This window comes from Antechinus flavipes, chromosome 1 (assembly GCF_016432865.1).
Source record: "Antechinus flavipes isolate AdamAnt ecotype Samford, QLD, Australia chromosome 1, AdamAnt_v2, whole genome shotgun sequence".
NCBI classification, from domain to species: Eukaryota; Metazoa; Chordata; class Mammalia; order Dasyuromorphia; family Dasyuridae; genus Antechinus; species Antechinus flavipes.
Genome location: NC_067398.1, coordinates 140,966,569 through 140,988,033, shown reverse-complemented (window position 1 = coordinate 140,988,033; position 21,465 = coordinate 140,966,569).

Genomic DNA, 21,465 nt, shown 5'->3' with positions numbered 1-21,465 from the left:
ATTTTCTATTATTAGAATCATTTTACCCATAAACCATAAGCTACCCTTTCTCTAAACTAATTATTTAATTAGTTTAATTAATTGCAGGTATATGTGAATTTCTAATAATTCTACCAGTGAACACAGGAATCCAATTTAGTTACCATTGGTTAGTGCGGTGAGTTTGGCTTCTCAGATGTCCTTAGTGGGCAAGGCTTTTTCTTCCAATGTTTTGTGACTAGAAGGGGCAATACATTCTTTTCTCCTTTTAAGGACAGTCTGACTGCCCTGGGCCCAGGGTATTTTTTCTTAAGACCAGATGGATGCCATTTTATGAAGAATGTCTTAAATTCCATTCTTGTACTTCATGGAACAATCCGATCATCTGGACACTTTGGCTACTATCTGCTGCACCTAACATAGAGATTAATTTGATTTAATTCAATAAGAATTTATTAAAGGCCCATTGTGTGACTGGAATTGTGTAATGCATTGGAGATATAAAAGCAAAACCTGAATTGATCCTGCCTTCAAGGAGTTTATATTCTATTTGAGGTGAGAGTGAATAACATATACAAACATGAATTAATGCAAAGTAATTTGAGAGAACAAAGTAATTGAGACCATTAGCAAAGGAAAAGACCTCTTGTAGAAAGTTACACTTGAGCTAAAATTTGGATGAACAATCCACTATTGTTCCACAATTCAAATAATTGATCTACACAAAACTAAGATATTTGATGACTTCATGCTTTTATTCAGCTGCTAAAGCTGCCCTTGCTTTACCTAGTTAGCACTCCTAATCATCCCTCACCAAAGGTTTCCTATATACTACATATATGTTTATATAAGTGAAGAGGACACTTAACGCCTTTCTTTCCAAGGAGAATAGCTTCATGGAGACAGCACCATTTTCTTTCCCTAAAAATATCAAGGTTCATTGATTGACATTAGAGGTTTCTGATTTGTTTGTATTTTAAAATTCCTTTTCCAAATACCTCTAGGAAGAATAAGATGATTAAAATATAAAATGTTCTGTAGTTACTGATCTCCATCAGAGCACCCTGATATAGGCCCTCTTGTGATAGAAAATGTGAAAAGAAAAGATGATTTATAGCAAGACCCACATACAGGGAAGAATAAGGAACCTTCATATTTCTGTGTTTGTAGACAACAACGAGCTCCTGCTAGAACTGTAGATCATATCTAGAATCTGTGCACTTGATTTAAAGCACACATACATACACACACACACACACATGTATATGTTTGTAAAACTATATGAGCTTTCTAGCTGCCCTAATATACGTTGATTGGTTATTATTTAAAAATATGATTCTGATCAGGCCATAGACTTCTCCAGACCACTCAAGAGGCCAATAGCACAAAATAAAAAGATTCCCTGAATTTTATAAATTATAGATTTATTCAGATGTAGACCTATAGATATAGATTATAGATTTAAAACTGAATAGGAAGCCAGATGGTGTAGTAATTAGAGGGCTGGGCCCAGAAACATGAAGACTCATCTTCCTGAGTTCAAATCCAGTCTCAGACACTTACTAGCTCTGTGATCCTAGACAAGTCACTTAACCTTGCTTGTCTCAATTTCCTCATCTGTAAAATTGCCAAGAAAGTTGGCTGAAATGGCTGAGTAGTAATAACAGCTCACAGTAAAATGTCAGCATTTTACAAATAAGAAAAAATTGAATCAGGTCAACAGACATTTCTTAAGTACCTACTTATGTGCCAGATACTGTACCTGTGTTGCCAATGGCATGTAGATTATGAACAGTAGAGCTGGAATTTGAGTCTATGTCCCATACCTTAGAATCAAGGGAGTCACTGAATTACTAGATATAGTGTCAACTACATATAAACATTAACCTGATGGTTCCAGGAAACAAATGAATTAGAATGATCATTTAATCTTGTGTAGACCAAAGAATTCAATACATTTGACTGAATATATTCATCATCTTTCAACCAGCATTTGTGTCTGGTTTTGATGACATATAGAAACTGCTTTATAATTTTATGTTATCTCTTTGTAAACAGAGCTCTTAATCTCACTTAGAGAAGATCCTACCTCATACTCCCTCCTGATGAAATTAGAATGTAGAGGCAAATACTTTTAAATATGACAAGTTGTCTAGTACCTCACAAAACTAGCTTGTGATTGGCATGGAAACTTAAAATTAGCTGCATGTGAATTTAATTAGCTCAAAGAAAAAGAAATCAACTATCATTTTCTTATGACTTTTTTTCTTTAGGTTCTTAATTTTCACTTAATATAGCTCTTCTCAGTTTAATCTAACACTCCATTTTATCCACACTCCTTTGTCTTAGTAAAGACCCTAGGGGAGAAGATTCCATATTGAACAATAGGAAAACAACAATCTGGTTCCTTCTCAGAGAATGTCATCCATTCAAGTCTGCAGTAAATTTGCATTGTATTTTAGATGAAAAATTTCACCTTCTATTTCTGGCAACTCTAGTACTGTTACATAAGAACAGAAAGAAGGAATAGAAAAAAGGTCATTGCCATCAACTTGTGCAATCTGCAGATTTCAGCATCAAAGCAAAACGAAAATGACAGATTATTTTCTCAACTCTTGAAACTTATTTGGAAGAAAAACAGTACTAAGATCTTTATTCACATCTGACAGTACATTTTTTTATAAGTGGCAAGTCTCTGAGTGTATGCATAGAACTCCTTCTGTGGTTAGCATCTGTGCTCACATACTGTACCATCCAGTAGAGTCTGGAAGCTTTACCTAGCTGTGAAATCCCAAGATGTCACAGTGGCATGTATGGTTGCCTGCATGCACGTGAATGGCTTGCACACACATAAAAAAAAAATTCCAGACAACTTATGATCTCTGTTCCTTTTCATACTGTTGTCAAAGTTATTTTGCATCCTCTATGACTGCTTGCTGCATGAAGATTTCTCCTGGAACACTGCTGATGTGGGCCATTGGTTAGTCCTCTGCTATTTCCATCTTCCATTTATTTAATAAAGTGATTTAGATAAAGCACAAATCTGATTATTTCATCTTTTTTACTCAATAAATACTAATGGCTCCCTATTACAATATGTAACTATATAATCAAACATAAGAACCTCTTATCTTTAAAAATTTCATAATCCCACACATTTCTATCTTCCTAATCTTATTTTTTATTCCCCTCTGGACTTCCTGTAATACTGTATCATTGATTTTTTTTATTATTCCTTACACAAAGCACTCCATATCCCACCCATATGCTTTTGCATTGGTTAATTCCCATGCTCCATTTCTGGAATGTTTTCTCTCTCCTCTCCTCCACTTTTTAGTTTCCTTGACTTCATTTAAGATTCAGATTAAATTCCATTTTTTGTAAGAGGCCTTTCCTTCTTCCCCCAGCCTCCCAGTTCCTGGTGCCTTCTCTCTGAGATTATCTCCCATTTACACTGTTTATATGTATGTGTTAAGTACCTGCTTGTTTAAATGCTGTGCTTCTTATTAGAATTTGGTCCATATTTAGCCTTTCTTTATATCTAAAGTATATTTGAGTGATACAATCTTTACATTACAAAGAGAGTCTGTGTCTGGAAATGCAACGTGACATAATAGAAGGTCACTGCTTCTTGATTTGGAGTATGTGCAGACATTCTGGTTCTAGTTTTCTAGCCAGGTGGTAAAGAGATAGACTGTTTTTCTGGCTCTGTAGCTAGAACTGGAGTGCATTCAAAATTCACTAACCAGCCAGAGTGAGACCTCGTCTTCATTCCTTCCCAGGTTTATTCCAGTTAAAAGGCAAAACCCACTGAAAACTCTACATGGAGAGAAAAGTCATATATAAGCCTCGCTTTTGCAAATGTGACCCAAGAGTTCATGTCCCTACAGTTGCTTCTGTCTCTGAAGCATCTATTCTCTTCCATTTTAGGAAAAGTAATATTGGAAACATCTACAATTCTGTGACCTTTGAAAGGCCAGGATATTGAATTACAAGAGGTTTGGGAGATAAAGCTGATTTTTGTATCAACATCAAGGTTTTGATGAATCATCTGTGGGACCCAGTCTAACAGAAGTCAAGATGGGGAATGAACTTAGGAAGACCAAGGCTACATAGAAACCACTTTAAATCTGAGTTCACTTTTCTTGGGGACTGAGGTGGAATAAGGACAGAGTGTGTGTCTCCAGTGTGTATTTAATGTGTATTCAGGAAAAGAACTGGTAAGTAGAAGTATGTATAAAATGATTTTAGCATATATATATACATATATGTATACACACACATATAACACAAGGATATTTGTGTGTAGTATTAGCCATCTTTAGGGCATGGAGGGGAGGGAAAAAGGGGGGAAGAAATTTACATGACAACTTTATTATATATTTAAAAGAAATAGTAAATTATACATGATAAATTGGTAGTTTCGTGTGTAATAATTTTTCATTATACTACGTTATGGGAATACTTGTTTTATTCCATATATTAAAAAATAAGAAAAAATTAAAAAAGAAATAATTATTCTCTGATTGATAAATGGTCAAAGAATATGAACAGACAATTTTCAGATGATGAAATTAAAGTTATCTATTCTCATATAAAAAATGCTCTAAATCACTATTGGTTAGAGAAATACAAATTAAAACAACTCTGAAGTACTACCTCATACCTCTTAGATTGGCTAAGATGACAGGAAAAGATGATGATAAATGTAGGAGAGGATATGGGGAAACTGGGACACTAATGCATTGTTGGTAGAGTTGTGAAATACTCCAACCATTCTGGAGAGCAGTTTGCAACTATGCCCAAAGGGCTATCAAATTGTGCATATCTTTTGATCCAACAGTATCTTTACTGGGCCTTATCCCAAAGAGATAATAAAAAGGGGGAAAGGACCCACATGTATAAAACTGTGTGTGTAGCAGCTCTTTTTTTTTTTCTTCTGGTAGCAAAGAATTGTAAAATGACTAGATGTCCATCAATTGTGGAATGGTTGAATAAGTTGTGGTATATGAAGGTAATGAAATATTCTTGTTCTATAAAAATGATTAACAGACTGATTTGAGAAAGGCCAGGAAAGATTTACATGAATTGATACTAAGTGAAATAAGCAGAACCAGGAATACATTGTACACAGTAACAGCAAGAATGTACAATGATCAACTATGAAAAACTTGGTTCTTCTCAGTGGTTCAATGGTCCACGGCAATTGCAATAAACTTTGGATAGAAAATGCTGTCTGCACCCAAAAAAAGAACTGTGGATATTGAATGTAAATCAATACCTGCTATGGTCACTTCTTTTTTCTGTGTTCTTTTCTCTCCTATGGTTTTTCCCATTTCTTCTGATGTTTTCTTCCAATATGATTCATAAAGCAATGTGTATTTTAAAAATTTAACTTAATTAAAAAAAGAAAGACTTTTTTGTTATAGTTTTGCAATAAATATCCCTTTGTAAAAGTGGATTGGTGCTAATTAAATTAATGATTTAGAATAGCTATATTGAATGCTATAGAATGTTAATAACTATCATTACCAGTGAGGAGAACATATTAGAAAGATGACTAAAGGAAATGGCACAGCAGAAAAAGTATCCTACTCCTTTCCTGGTACCCCTTGAATCTTAAAATAATATGACCAACTTCTGCACTTACTTTTTTAAATGTTTTTTTTTTTTTTGTATTGTTTTGCATTTCCTTTCATTGCTCCTAGTGTGGCCCTCTGAAGCCAATCAGTCTAATCTCATTCCCTTAGAAAAGCTTTTCAGTTTCATGGGAGAGTAAATAGAATATTGGGCCTGGAGTCAGAAAGACTGAGTTTAAATGTGACCTCAGACACTAGCTCTGTGGCTTTGAAAAATAATTTGACTTTGTCTCATTTTTTACTAACGTGTAAAATAGGGATAATACTAATACCTGTCACTTAGGGTGGCATAGTTCCTGGCATATAGTAGGTGCTTAAAAATTAAAATGAAAATAAAGTTGAATTTTGTCATAAAACAGTGATGAAAATGAACAAACACACAAACCACCAACTGGAAAATGTGATTGCTGAGAATGATGATATTTAGTGTACATATTTAATCTATATCAGATTGCTATCTTGGGAAGGGGGAAGAAAAAAATTGCAACACAGATCCTTACAAAAATGAATGTTGAAAACTATTTTTACATGTATTTGGGAAAAAATACTTTAAAAAAAAAAAGATAGGCTGTCTTAAAAGTAGGTAAAAAAATAACCTTAATTTTAAAAAATGAAGACCTTTAAATAATCATAGAGAATGAAGAAGTTCCAGGAGACTTGAGAAAGAAAAATATCTTGTTTTTCATAAAGAGGAAAGAATAGATTCTGAGCAGTATGGATCAATAAACTCGACTTCAATTCCTGGCAATAAAAGTCATTGCTAAGGTGATGGTTTATGAGCATTTAGAAAAGGAAGGAATAATTACCAAAAGTTAATATGATTTCATCATGAAAGGAACATGCCATACTAATTCAATTTTCTTTTTCAATAAGCTGACGAGATTGATAGATAAAAGGAAATCAGTTCATTTTATAAATATAAATTTCAGGAAAACATTTGATAAAATACTTCTCTTTATTTTTATGAATAAGAGGTAGAGATGTATACTAGATCATGGCATATTTAGGTGAATCTAAATTAGTTGAATGAATGCTCATCCAAAATACTCATTGACAGGTTGGTCAACTTTGAGGAAATTCTCTAATGGAATACTTCAGCACACTGTCTTTGTTTCTGTATCCTTCCAAATCAAATACTTGTTTGTAGGAATGGAAGGTTGTAAAATTTGCATATGGCACAAGAGGGATAACTAACAAACTAAAGAATAGAGTTAGGATGCCAAAAGGACAAAACAGCCTTTTGAGCATTTCTGATAAGAAAAAATTTATCAGGAACAAATGTTTGCGTTTATTTTGGAGTATATTATACTTGTGTTTAAAAATCAAATTTACAAATGCAGACACCAATGCCAATGAAAAAGATTTGGGGGGATTCATGGAATGCAAGCTTAATATGAATTAAGAGTAGGACATCAATGTCAACAAAGCTAATGCTATTCCAGACTGGATTTAGAAAAGCATAGCACTGATAATGAGAGTGATTCCATGGTATCAGACCATATTTCAAATACTATGCTCAGTTCAGGGTGGCACATTTGGAGAATATTGTAGTCTAGGTGCATCCTAATGACAATGGGAAGGATGGAGAGAGAAGTAGATACCTTATCAAGATTGTTTGAAGAAACAGAGGGTAGTTAGCCTGGAAAAGAAATGATAAGTATAAAATTATGCTTTTCTTCAAGTTTTGAATGGCTGTCATCTAGAAACAGGATTCAGTTTTTTTGGTTGGATTTGCAAAGGAAGAAAGATTTAGGCTAGACATAAGGAACATTACTTAACAACTGGAGCTATCCAAAAATCAAATATGGGTTCCCTCTCCTTAGAGATCTTCAAGCAGAGGAAGATTAGAATTTTTTATCCTGTTTAAGGTGCTTTTTCAATCTAGTACAGGGTGGATTACATGGCCTGGCCACTGATGTCTTTTCATTTGGGTACAAAAAGATGCAATCTTAGCCTTAAAATCTTGAACTCTAGCAGTACTCCCAACAACAACAATAACAAAAGTCCCTTAGAGAAAAAAGAGTCCAGACTACTTTAGAAATTCAAGTCAAATCAAAATAAGTAAAGAAAGATTTATTAAACCCCTACTTTGTCAGGACCTGTAGTGGATGCTAAGGATACAAATGCAAAATAAAATAGTCCCTTTCCACAAGGAGTTTACATTCTATTAAGGGGAGTCTTATTTAATAATTGCAAGGGAGGTACAAAGTTTTCCTCATTATTTTGTGAGTTTCTTAGAACAGGGATTGTTTTCTCTTTCTGGGCATACTCAACATTTAACATAGTCCCTGATATATCATAGGTGTTTAAATGCTTGTTGACTAACTTGAAAATAATTTTTATATACTTTGTCCATTATCTTTTCCCTGGAGATTATTTTGCATATCCTTGGCACTCATTATTAAATACTTACATGTTTTTTCCCCTCAATAGATTTCCTTTATGACTCAGCTCTACATTTGGATAACTGTGTAAACAAGATAAATACAGGATAAATTGAAGATAATTTCAGAGGGAAGATAATAGTATTAAGGAGAACTGGTAAAGACTTCTTGAAGAAGGTAGCATTTGAGCTGAATCTTAAAAGAAGCCTGGGAAACCAGGTGGCAGAACTGAGGAGGAAAAGAATTCTTGGCACAAGAGATAGCCAATGAAAGGTGCAGAATCTGGAGATGGAGTGTCTTATAGGAGAAACGATAAGGAGGATAGTGTTACTGAATTGTAGAGAATGTGAAAGGTAATAAAATGTAAGAAGCTGGAAAGATAGAAAAGAGAGATTTGATATTTTGATTTTTCACAAGTTCAAGTCTAAGCAATTCATTCTTAACACTATCTGGGAGTTCAAAGACTGGAAGTCAAGGTTTGTTTTAGTGTTACCGATTTCCCCACATGCCTATAATTCTAGGTACTTCCAGTACAAGAGATACCCATCTCTTCTCTCTCTCAGAAGTCTCCCATCAATCTGAAGTCATGTATCCATGCACAAACTGTTCTTCACAGCTCTCCAAGCCTAAGCAAAGCTACATTACACAAACATATTTACATATATGAGTAAGTGTTGCTGTACTTTATTCTGAAAGAGAATCAAAATGACCTCACTATATTTGAGTCAAGTTACAGTGTATCTGACTATGGCTGATCAGACCAATACGAACTTGGAATGCTCTGTTACCAATCAGGCACAGATAGTCTATGTGAACATATGGGGTGGATTCTCTAAATATGCACATTTCATGTTTCTTTTGAGCTTCAATACTGCTCTATTAATAGAGCACAGCATGTTCTCTAATGAGGGCACACAACGCTAGGTAGTCCTGTGCAAGTGTCTTTCTTGACACACAATCATCAACAGTGTTCTTATGTTTTTTTTTTTTTTTTCTGACTACCATATTCATATGGTGGTCTTGTTTTCATATGAGTACTTGCCCTGTGTGAATTCCCTATAAATAAATAAATAAAACACAAACAAATATTTATTTTAATAATTAATAATAAAACAATAAATAATAAAGATTTTAAAAATAAAATAAAACTTTAAACATAAATAAATAAATGGATGAATTCCCTATAAAATAATCTTTTTTGGCAAGCACATTTGCTATTCAAACAACATGGCCAGCCCACTGGAGTTGCATTCTGCAGTAGAGAATACTCTCACATTCTGTCTGTTTCTGTTCCTTATAATAACAGTCTATTAAATGCCAATGTTTGCTGGAGGATATATCTATGAATTTTATTGCCTTTAGGTAAAAGGAAGACAGTATTGGTAATGAGGTTATCAGATGCACAAGTCTTCAGTAGAAAACTGATCACTGCTCTATTCCTCTCAAGGACTTCCCGCCATACCTGGTGTTGGTGCCTACTCTAGCCTTAAAGTTACCTAGAATTATAAGCTTGTTCTCTTTTGGCCCATAAGTGACAAGGGTCTCCAGGTCTTCATAACATTTTTCTTTGACCTTATCAGGGTTCATTATGGTGGGAGCACAGGCGCTGATGATGGTAGCATGGCCTTTTCCTGCAAGTGGTAATCACATTGTCACGAATCTGTCGTTCATCCCTTTGGTACAAATTTGTTGACTAGATTAGTATGGATTGTAAAACCCACACTAACTTCTAAGCACTCCCCTTCACTGTGGCCACTCCAGAAAAACGTGTACCGGTTCCAACTTCAGGAGGCTGGCCTTTATTTGGCAGTCTTGTTTCACTAGAGCTGCTATTGGAAGCAACACTTGCTCTATTCTCTTGTAACAAGAATTGTTCATCTTTCAGATCTACTGGATTTTGTATTGTCTAAAAGGGATATCCCGTTACCTAAAAGGAATAGCGAATACATTAAGGAAGTGTAAAAGGATTGTCTTGCTGCAGTGAAGGCCCAGTCCATATTATGTAATATGAATTTGTTGTGAATTCAGTCATCATGGTTTTGTGATTTTCATTTGTCTTCATTCAATACTATGGGAATAGGAAAGAGGGTAGCAGGTGGTGGAATAATACAAGATTGGTTGTTGGCAAAACATGACTGGAGATAGGATAAAGAAACAAGCAACTAGAATGTCACAGAGAATAGTGTAGAGTTGAACTAGTTCATCAAGGTCAGTCAATATGCAGTTTAATGAGGGTAATTATATTAATTATGTTAAGGTTAGAGGGAATGAGAGTGACAGTGAAGCATAAGGAATGGAGTTTGTACAATGACAGCCAAGGTTACAGAATCACTAGCATTAGAAAAGTGTGGCTGTATGGGAATATGCTAACCATTGAAGATGGGTTCAGACAGATTTTCAACAGCTGGAGAAAAATTTATTGAGAAAGGCAGGTGATGATTAGATTGTTCAAAATCTCAAATTTGAGAAAAATGAAAGAAGCCTAGAATTTCAAATTAGTATTGCCTTATTATTAATGATTCTGTGAGAAGGGATTTTCTTCTCTAGCCATTCATTACTTTACTTGGCTACAGAAGAAATATATAATTCTAGATCTGGCATTTCTTCATAATCCATTTTCATCTTCTTTTCAAGAAAGCTTGTACCTCTTTTAAGATTAATTTTATGCTTTGCAGAGGATGTCATCTATCTATAGAAGTAACATTGATGGATTTGTACCTTGGCGGTGAATTTAGAATCTCTCAATCTTCCCCTACCCCTTGCTCCAATCAATGTGCTTGTCATTTTCTATTAAATCTCTTTTGTTTAACCTAACTTACATAAAATCATCTATTTGTTTAGTGGGTTTTTACCTGGGAAATATTATGCTGTCCATTGGCAAAAAAAGTTGAGACCCCTAGACCAAAATAAGATAGGAGTGCTATAGTGCCATTACCAATTGTAGTGGAGAATGTTGATTGAGGTTATTAACCCTTTTTTGACTGTCTGTCACCTAGCAAAATGGTGACAGTGTCATGGAAATTAACTGATTTCTACATCACAGGTATATGATGTAAAATCCTGGTGAAGATGACTAGAATCATAAAGTCAAAGAAAGTAAAAATAAAAAAAATATTGTGATGCTTAAAGCCTTTCATAGTATGTCTCCCACTACACCTCCAGGTTGATTTTATATTTCTCCCCTCCATATATTCTCTATTCCATTTTTACTTGTCTAATGCTTGTTCCTCATACTTGGTCATTCCTTAAATCAACAAACATTTTTAAAGTGTATGAAGCATTCAAGGCAATATGCCAAGGGTTGGAGAGATGCAGAAAAGAAAAAAAAAACAGAGTTTCTGCCTTCAAGGAGTTTACTTTCTAATGAAAGAGAGAATGAAAACAACTAGGCATACATAAGATATATATAGAATATGTGGAAGATAATTGGAATGAGAAAGCACTAGCAGCTGAGGGAAAGGGGAAAAGTTTAATAATTATTCTTGAGTCTAGCCAATAAAATCTTCTTACACATAAGGAAAGGCAAATCTAGGAATATGAGGTGATTTGAGCAGAGTTGCACAAAATTAGTCAATCTCAGAACAGGGCCTACCTTTCAGGCCTTGTGTATTACAGTGCCCTTTCTCATTTATCATATCCTCTTGTGGACTCCACCTCTGGCTTCAAGATCAGCCTCCTTTTTATTTCTCAGCCTTCTTCCATGTTTTCTATGGAAAGTCTTTGCCAGTATGTTATTTATCTAGATATGGACTAGTTACAGGAGTCTTCTTTTCAGAATTTGACATGACTGAACATACGTAAAGCATTGGATATTGTTGAATCGTAATTTTAACTCCATTATGAAAGTAAAGGAAATGCCTTCAAGTAAAATGAAACCAGTTAGTCTCTTATTAACTAGAAGTCATGGCCCAACACAAAGACTAACTAATTGACAGTGATAGTTTATGGTTCAGCAGAGATGAGGAAAAGCTTTTTCAATAATACTATGTTGCTCCAAAGCAGACCAGTCTGGATTTCTCAGCAATCTGCCAAAACATCAAAGAAGGCTCACCTTGGGTCAATTCAAGCAATTTGGAGGAAGTAAAACTTTAGGTCTGTGCTTATATCTGCAAAATGAAATGCAGAATGATGGCCATTCTCAGAGTAATTCCCAACACAATAAGCATTCATGCCTGAAATTATCTTTGTAATGGCTGGATTTGGGAAGAGCTTTTGGAATAACTGCTTTGCTTGTCCACTTAACTTTGTGTTTTTATACACAGTCTGTGTGAAGCATCCTGTTCCACAACAGTAGCTGTTTAGGCAAAATATGTCTAATTAGAAATATCCAAACTTTTCCTAATCTTAATCAAAGTTGTGACACATATAAATAAAGAGTTTTCACACATGGAACTCAATTAGAAGCATGACTAGAAATTTTTACTTCTGGGACAAATTTAGATTAACCATGATGATGAGTCTTTGAGGGTAGTGATAGCCTCAGGGTGTCCTATAAGTACCATCAGAAGCAAAGCATAGGATTAGAAAACATTATAAGAAGGAAGAAGTCCTCACCTCAAGAGATTGCTGCCAGAGACAAATTTCTCCTTCATTATTTAATGATTGGTCTTGGTTTTTCCTGTGATTATGAATTTGGGGAATTTGAAGAGGAAAGGATCTAAAGAGTTAAGCCAGATAACTTATAATGATATTTATATAAAAGGGTCAGCAATAGGGAGAATGAATTCCTGGGTTTAGACAGTATAAAGGGAAGAACACTCAATTTGAAATCACAATGTCTGTTTTTTAATTTTAATTGGAGCGTGTCCAAGAGTGAGTGCCTAGAAATATAAATAAAGGATATATAATAGAATAAATAATATATAATATATAAAAGGATATAATAATAAGTAAAGGAAGAGTGCTAATTAAGAGTATTTTATAAATGGAGTGTTTGAAGAACCTGAGGATGCTTAGCCAGAAAATGAAAAGACTTCAGTGGATACATGATATCTGCCTCTTAAAAACTTTTTAAGGGCTCTTATATTTGAGATTAAATATGTGTTGTTGTTTAGTCATTTTTCAGTTTTGTCCAACTCTTCATGACTCCATCATGGTTTTCTTGGCAAAGATACTAGGATGGTTTGTCATTTCCTTCTCTGGCTCATTTTACAGATGAAGAAACTGAGACAAACAGAGTTAAATGATTTGCCCAGGGTCAAATAGTAAATATTTGAGGTTGGATTTGAACTCAGAAAGAGGAGTCTTTCCAATTCCAGGCCCAGAACTCTGTGCACTGTGCCAATTAGCTGCATGATTAGATATATAGGTCCTGGAAAACAGAGCAGGGAACAATGGGCAAAAGTTATAAAAGGAAGATTTTAGTTGAAAATAGGGATAAACTTCCTAGTATTTAAAGCTATCCAAAACTGAATGAAGTATCTTGGGAGGCAGTAGTTTTCTTCTGACTGTTGGTCTTTAAACAAATTGAAGGATTATTTACTGGGGTTGGATTAAATGGTCTTTGTGGTCCCTTCCAGGCTTGATAGTCTATGATTTGCTTTCTGTGTGATCTTACAAAAGTCACCTAAACTAGGATTCAATTTCTCTTATATAAAGTGAGGGAAGTTGATTAGATGATCTCCAATGTTTCTTTTAGCTTTATAACTATATATCCTCGGATAGCTGTTGGCAGGGAGGTACTGGCAAATGTTTAAAAATAAACTCTGTTTAATCTGCATTATTAATATTTTCTCTATCAGTTTCCTAAATCCATAGAATTAACAAAACAAGAAATCAACCCTTGACTTGTAGTCCACCCAATTCTGAGGTGTAAATACTAACACTAAAAATTTAACAATTGGTTCTGATATATCGGTTCAAGTTGGCTCCAGTTCACTCCTTGGTTTGGGGCCTGTTTTAGCAAATAGAATTAGAGAGGCCTGTAGTTTCTAGGAGCTCTACTAGTCCAGACTTCTTATTTAAAGATGAGGAAGCTGAGTTCCAGAAGAGGTTTTAGAACTTTTCCACATGATGATAACTCAGCATTGTTTTATTTTGCATTCCTCTAATAAACAGTGATTTAAAGCATTTTTATATGATTATAGATAGTTTTATTTCTTTATCCAAAAATGATTTGTTCATATTGTTTGAAAATTTATCAATTGTGTTTTCTCTATTCTTATTGTCAAAGTTTCTAGAAATTTGAGGAAGGAAAGAATTAAAAGGGAAGGATTGCAGCATTTCAAGTGAGGAAGAAAAGATAGATTCTATTGTCAGGAGCAAGTTGAGGCAACGTGGTCTAATGGTTTACTTCTAGAGATGAGTATATCTTCATTACATATTAATTTTAGGGAACAAATGGGAGAAAGGAAAAGCTTTCAGCCCTTTTAATGATCAAAGATGAGTTTTGCGGAAGGCTCTTACAAATGCCTGCAATTAGAAAATAGCAGGAAAGGCACTGAACCAGGCTGTAAGAGAAGGAAAAAAAAAATACACGTGTGTGTGTAGGTCTCTGTCACCTCTGTCATGCTCAGAATATTATTAATATCCCCAAAGATTTGATGTTTTCTCCCTCAAAAGGACACCTGGGAGAAGACCATATGAACCTTGTCTTCTTCAACAGAGGGGAGAAATTGGGAAGGGAAAGGAAGGTGTTGAAAGGTCCCTCCCAGGAGTATCTTTCTCCATGCTTATTGTGTATGTCTTTCTTATATATTTTACATGTTTCCAAAATGTTTCCTGAGGGCAAGAACTGTTTTGGTTTTGTCTTACAATGAATGGTTCTTAGCAGTACTTAATAAATGCTTGCTGTTTGATTGATAGATTAGACAGTATCAATAGGCAATGAAACTGACTTAGAACTGAATCCCAAAAAAACCAACATGGATTCTGTAGAGAAATTATGCAACACTCAGGGATCCCATTGTGGCTCTCAGTAGCTACTTGCTTGCTCTGTAAGCCATGGCATCTTTCTTAATTTCCCTGTACTAATATCACTGTTCTCAGTCCTCCGCTAAAGTATAGTTGTTTTACTTTCATTTTCAAAGTAAATGCTCTGAGTTTAGATTCAGAAGACCTGGGCATGAATCCAGTCTTAGATAATTTACTAGCTCTGTGGATTTTAGTAATAACTTCATCTCAGTTTCCTCATCCGTAAAATAGAGATAGAAATATTTGTATACTTTTTTCCCATGATTGTTATGAAAATCAAATAAGAAAAATATGTAAAGTGCTTTGTAAAGTTCAACTGTTATATAAATATTATCCTAGTGGCTAAAATCTTTCTTCAAGAGTCTCTTATTAAAATGCAAATACCACAAAACAGTAGATGATGGGTGCTGAAAAAGAGAGAGGATTCCAAAGACTTTCAGATTCTTTAATAAATTTTACTTTGTCTGCCTTTACTCAATCAAGAAGGCGGAACTAATTCTGAAAATAATTCACACTAAATAAATAGTTTTACACTCCAAAAAAATTATATATTGTTGTTGTTGTCCAGCCATGTCTGATTCAAGAAACATCTTTGAGGAAGACTACATATACATGTAAAGTATATGAGAATGACATCTACATATGGAAATATGGAAATATGGAAAAAGATACTCCTGGAAGGGATCTCTCAGCACCTTCCCTTCTCTTCCCATATATGTTGTAGAGGGCAAGGTTCAAATGATCTTTTCCCAGGTGTCCCTTACAGGAGGAAACTAACAAATCTTTGGGGGCATTAATAGTATACTGGGCACTAGTATATCAGCTTCATGGGGGAGAGTTGAGAGATGGAGTGTGGGACAATTTTAAGAAACCTCCATTTGCGATTTTCTTGGCAAAGAAGTGGTTTGCCATTTTTTTCTCTACATAATTTTATAGATAAAGAAACTGAGTTGCACAGAGCTAAGTGACTTTCTCAGTCACACATCTACTAAGTGTCTGAAGCTGAATTTGAATTCAGGTCCTCCTGACTCCAGGGCCATCACTTCATTATCCATTGTACCTTTTAGCTGACAGAGGCTAAATGGCTTCAGATACTAGATTCAATTAGTATCTGAAAAATTTGTCTTTTTGACACCAGGACTGATGCTCTATTCATTGCACCACATAACTGCTCCCCAAAACAATATAAGGAGAATCTAGCTTTACTAGGATGATTACTTTACTAAACTTTATTAGTATTGAGAAATCTAAACATCATATTCTCTACTTTATAATTCTACATAGTGCTATAATAAGAGGAGTGACACTAAGAAACGTCCTTTTGTAGTTGTTATTTTTGTCCAGGGATTGCTAATTCCCCTGAACTAGTGTGTACTTGCCATAGTACATCAATTAGTCTAAATGAGAGAAGTGTTATGATATTTTAAATTCTAAGCAGTGTTGCATATGAGGCTAGACATGCAGATCTTCTTAATTCTAGAAGGGGCATGAAAGAGACCCTTTAATTCAATTTCATTTTCCACACAAAGAAGGTAAAGGTTATGTCCAAAATCTTCCATATTTTTAGTGATTATGCTGGGACTAGAGAAAAAGCTTTCCTGACTGTCCTGACTAGAGTTATTTCTACCCTCTGCATCACTATGTATAATATTCAATTCAAAACTCTCTTTGGATATTGACTAGATCCAAGCCCAGATCGAAGTGCAGTATCAATGTGAAAGCTCTCTTCCATTGGAGAAGAAAGAGGAGGGAAGAAGGAGAGAAGGTGATAAGAGTTGAAAAGATTTAACTAGGATTTAACTAAGATAGTTATTTCAAGTATTTGAAGGTCTGTCACTTGCAAGAGGGATCACACTTTTTGGGGAGAGTTGGAGGGGGCTTGGTTTTAGAAGTAGAATTTGAAGCAGTAGAGAGAATTGATGAGAAGAAGACTTCAGCTTGATATAAACAAAAACTGTCTAACAGTTAAAACTTTCTCAAAGTGGATTGATCTTACTTCAGAAGATGAGATTCTCACCACTGGGAGCAACTAAGTGGATATGAGATGATTGCTTTTCAGGAATAATAGAATCTAGAGATAGAAGAGGCTTCTTCAGAAGCCATCCAGTACAGCCCCTTTATTTTACAGATGAGGAAAATGAGATCTGGAAAAGTTATTTTTAATAGTTAGATCACACACACACAAATTGCAGAATTTTTCTTCAGATAGATGATCAAAAAAAAATCAGGTCTTTTTTTTTTTAGGTTAATATTCCCAATCCTGTCTTTCCTGTTCTTCAACTGCTCCCTAGAATGGGGCTAGGATTCAACATCCCTTTCCATATATACAACCCAGGTTCTGGTCGTTATATTATGTTAATAATCTGTTCTCTAAAAATGGGATCATTCAACCTTCCTTCTTTACCTCCCCTCACCCATCACTTCTGAGCCAAGACAAAGCTATTCCAATGTTTTGGCTTAGTTATTTGGCAGCAGAATATCAATAAGAATCCAGACAAATTTCTGAAAGGCAGCAAGTTCTCTATGTACTATTGAAATCCTTGGGAGAATTTGAATAACTGTTTCTATCTGTTTAGTAAGTTTCATTCATTCATTCATTCATTTTTTCATTCATTCATTCAATAAATAAGGTGAGGAAAGAAGGGAGCCTGCAGAGTTTGTGGTTAGAACAGTGAATGACTCAATTGAGGGTATATTAAAGTTGAAAAATGAATTCACCCAAGAGTATATGTCATGTTATGCTAAGGGCAGTGGGATCTACCTAGAAACTCCCTCTTTGTAATTTCTGTTTTCGACCTTAACCAATAAGTCCTTGTAACATGAGAAAGACAATTTGTATGCTCACTGCTTTTTGAACTGAAAGGAACCTTAAATTTCATATAATTCTATACCCTCATTTGATAGAAAAGGAAAATAATGCTCAGTTGGTTTACCTGACTTTTTCAGTGTCATATAGCTACAGACTTCCCAGAAATCACCATAATGTAGTAAAAATTTTGAATAAAAATATAAATGCCCATTGAATTATTCCCCACAAAGTCTCTTTTTTTTCTTGATCTTTATATTCATATTTTTATTTAATCTTGCCAGTCTCTACGATATCCTTACATACACATTTGCCAAAAATATTTTTCTCTATTCACAAAAAGTCTTTTTTTTTTTTAAATTAAGAAAGTAGTGCTGAAGTACTTTGAAATCTCATTGGATTCAAGTCTTGTTCTTGTTGTCTGAAAGAAAATGCTTTGGTCAAAGAGATTTAGTGGGTAAATAAATTCTATGAACAAGTAGCAATGTAGATGATTTAAATTCTGCAGGTTATTTTTCAAGTATTAAAGAGGGAGGGGGAAAGTAGTTGTCTTATTATTTCTGTGACCTTGAACATATCTATTAAATGAAATTGTATTGGTAACTATATTTGTATTCACTTTGGAAGACTTTAATTAAATGTGTGATAGTTTCTTGAGAATAGGATTTGATGAATTCTCGAAAGAACTTTCTCTTTATGGAGGCATTCTCTATGTGAAGTTTCTGTTCACTTTATTTATATACATATGTGCAAACATGCAAACGTACTTGTATATACATATACTACAAAATATATTAGAAGAAAGGCTTAAAATCGTACTGACTTGTATTTGTATATATATTATATGTGTAGTAATATATACAAATAATTTAAGATCTAGTATTTTATAGTAGATATACTTGGAATCAGAAAGATGGTTTTGAGGAAAGGAATGGGATTAAGTATCTACATAACACTGATTATGAGTCAAGCCCTATGCTTTTTACAAATGTTATTCCATTTGATTCTCATAACAAGCCTTTCAGGCAGATGCTATTATTTTCCTCATTGGGGATCTTGAAGCAATCAAATTAAGTTTACTTAGACTCCTACAGCTAGTAAGTATCTGAGTCAAGATTTGAATGCAGGACCTTTGGCCAAATATTCTACTTATTGCACCACTAAATCTCACCTTGGGTAATTGGTAGTTGTCCTTCATCTTCAAAGAAGACTAAAATGACATCACAATATTAGAGTCAAGTTATAGTGTGTCTGACTATGGCTGATCAGATCAATACAAACTTGCATTGCTCTGCCACAGGTAGGACACAAATAGTTCCTATAAACATTTGAGGTAGCTTCTTTAATTTTGTGAAGTTCATGTTTCTTTTGGGCTAATTTAAATCTGCTTTGCTCATAGAGCCCAGTACTTTCTCACCCATACAATGCTGGATGGTCCTTGACAGGATCTCCCATATCATGCAATTGATTCTAAAGTTCTTAAGAGAGACTTTGAAAGTATCCTTGTATCACTTTTTCTGACCACATTGTGAGTGCTTGCCTTGTGTTGAGTTCTCCATAAAATAATTTTTTGGGCAAGTGTAGTTTGGCATTTGAACAATGTGGCCATTGCAAGACATTGGTTAAGTCACGATATCTCAGCATCCTAAGTAACTTTTTAAGACTCTAAGTTGAACTGAGTTTCCTTACTTCAAGTTTTCTATTTCAATGAAATTACAAATCAACAAATGCATGCATCTATCTCTATTATTTCAACATATTTATAGTTATAGATAAATGTGTATGTGTATATGTGATATACTTATGTATATTAGAGCCAATAATCCATATCAGAGGGCTCATAAGACCCATAGACAAATGTAGAAAGCATATAAAGTGCTCAAAGGACTCATAAAGATCTATCACTTCTATTACATTGTCCTGGGTAATAAGAGTCCAAAATAACTATGGGACTCGAACTCAGACTCTTCCCCCTCCTTCTCCTTCTCCTTCTCCTTCTCCTTCTCCTTCTCCTTCTCCTTCTCCTTCTCCTTCTCCTTCTCCTTCTCCTTCTCCTTCTCCTTCTCCTCCTTCTCCTTCTCCTTCTCCTTCTCCTCCTCCTCCTTCTTCTTTTTCTTCCTCTCCTCCTCCTGGAAAGACTTACATGAACCGACGCAAAGTGAAATAAGTAGAATCAGGAAACATTGCAGACAGTGACAGCAGTATTGTAAGATGGTCAACTGTGAATGACTCAGCCGTTTTCAGCAATTCAAAGATCAATGACAACTCTGAAAAAATTTATAATAAAAAATACTATTCACTTCTAGAGAAAAAACTGATGTAATCTGAATATAGAATGATACATACTTTTAAGAAGCTATCTTTATTTTTGTTATTGTTGTTGTTGGTTTGTTTTCTTTTACAACATTAATATAGAAATGACTACACATGTATAACCTATATCAAATTGCTTATTTTCTCAATAAGGTAGAAGAGAATTTGAAACTCAAAATTTTAAAAATGAATGTTAAAAAATATTTAAAATACTAAATAAATCATTAAAATTGAAAAAGGTAATGTGTAACAAACTCAAATTGTGAGGGGAGTGGCAGCCAACTGAATAAAGGAGATGCAGCCCTCTGCCAACTTTCAGTATACACTAGCCAGTGACTAGAACCCTTAATCTTTCAAGCCAGGGTGAAGGCATAGCCTCTCTATCTATTTGACATAATAGACATCCTTCAAGGGAACACTTTCATAACCTTGCAAGGCTGCAGTTCAATTTCCCTGCCTTATAAATCCTGCAGTTATGGCATCTCTACAGCTCCTGTTTCCTGCTGAAGAAAACCCTGGTGACCCCTGGCATCTGCAGCTTCTCCTGCTTTGGCCAAGCTTTGATTGCTGTCTGGTGTGCAGATTGGCATAGAGTCAAAAGCGTTAGCCCTTTGGAAGATCCAGGGCTGAAACCTCAGCTGGGAAGGAAATGTTGGGCAGCATCTTTTGTCACAGATAAGATTTAATGAGTCCAGAGGATATACGATTAAAGGAAGCTCACAGGAAGCTGGAGTTATGCCACTGGGATGATTGCTTTCAAGGCGTTTACCTCTATTGCACTGCTGGTGGGGCTGTGAATTGGTTCAAGGATGCTGGAAAGAAATTAGGATTTATGTGAAGAAAATGACTAAAACATACTTATCCTTTGACTTAGAGTTCCCAAATGCTAGCCATATACCCAAGAAGGGCAATGTCAAAAGAAAGGCCCCTATATACACCAAAACATAACAGCACTTTTTTGTGGTATCCAAGACTGGAAACAAAATCAATGCCTATTGATTGGGGAATGGGTAAACAAGTTGTGGTACATGAGTATAATTTAATATTACTGCTCTGGGAGAAATCATGCTTAGAAAGAATACAGAGAAACTTGGTAAGACATAGGAATTGAAGCAAAGGGAAGGCGAACTAGAAAAACAATATATATAACAACTGCTACAATATAAATTGAAAGGACAACAATAATAAAACAATTAAAATGTATACAAATAAAATGACCAAGATTTACCTTGATCTTTTGCAGAGTAGGGAACCATGGAGACATATCCTGTCAGATTTTTTTAATTTGTAAAATAATTTAGCTGAATTATTTTCTCCCTCATTTAAAAAATTCTTTGTTAATAAAAAATTGCTCTCAGGCAATAACATAGTGGAAAAATATACTTAATATAAAAACCAAAGACATGAAAATTATTGTAAATAAAATATATTT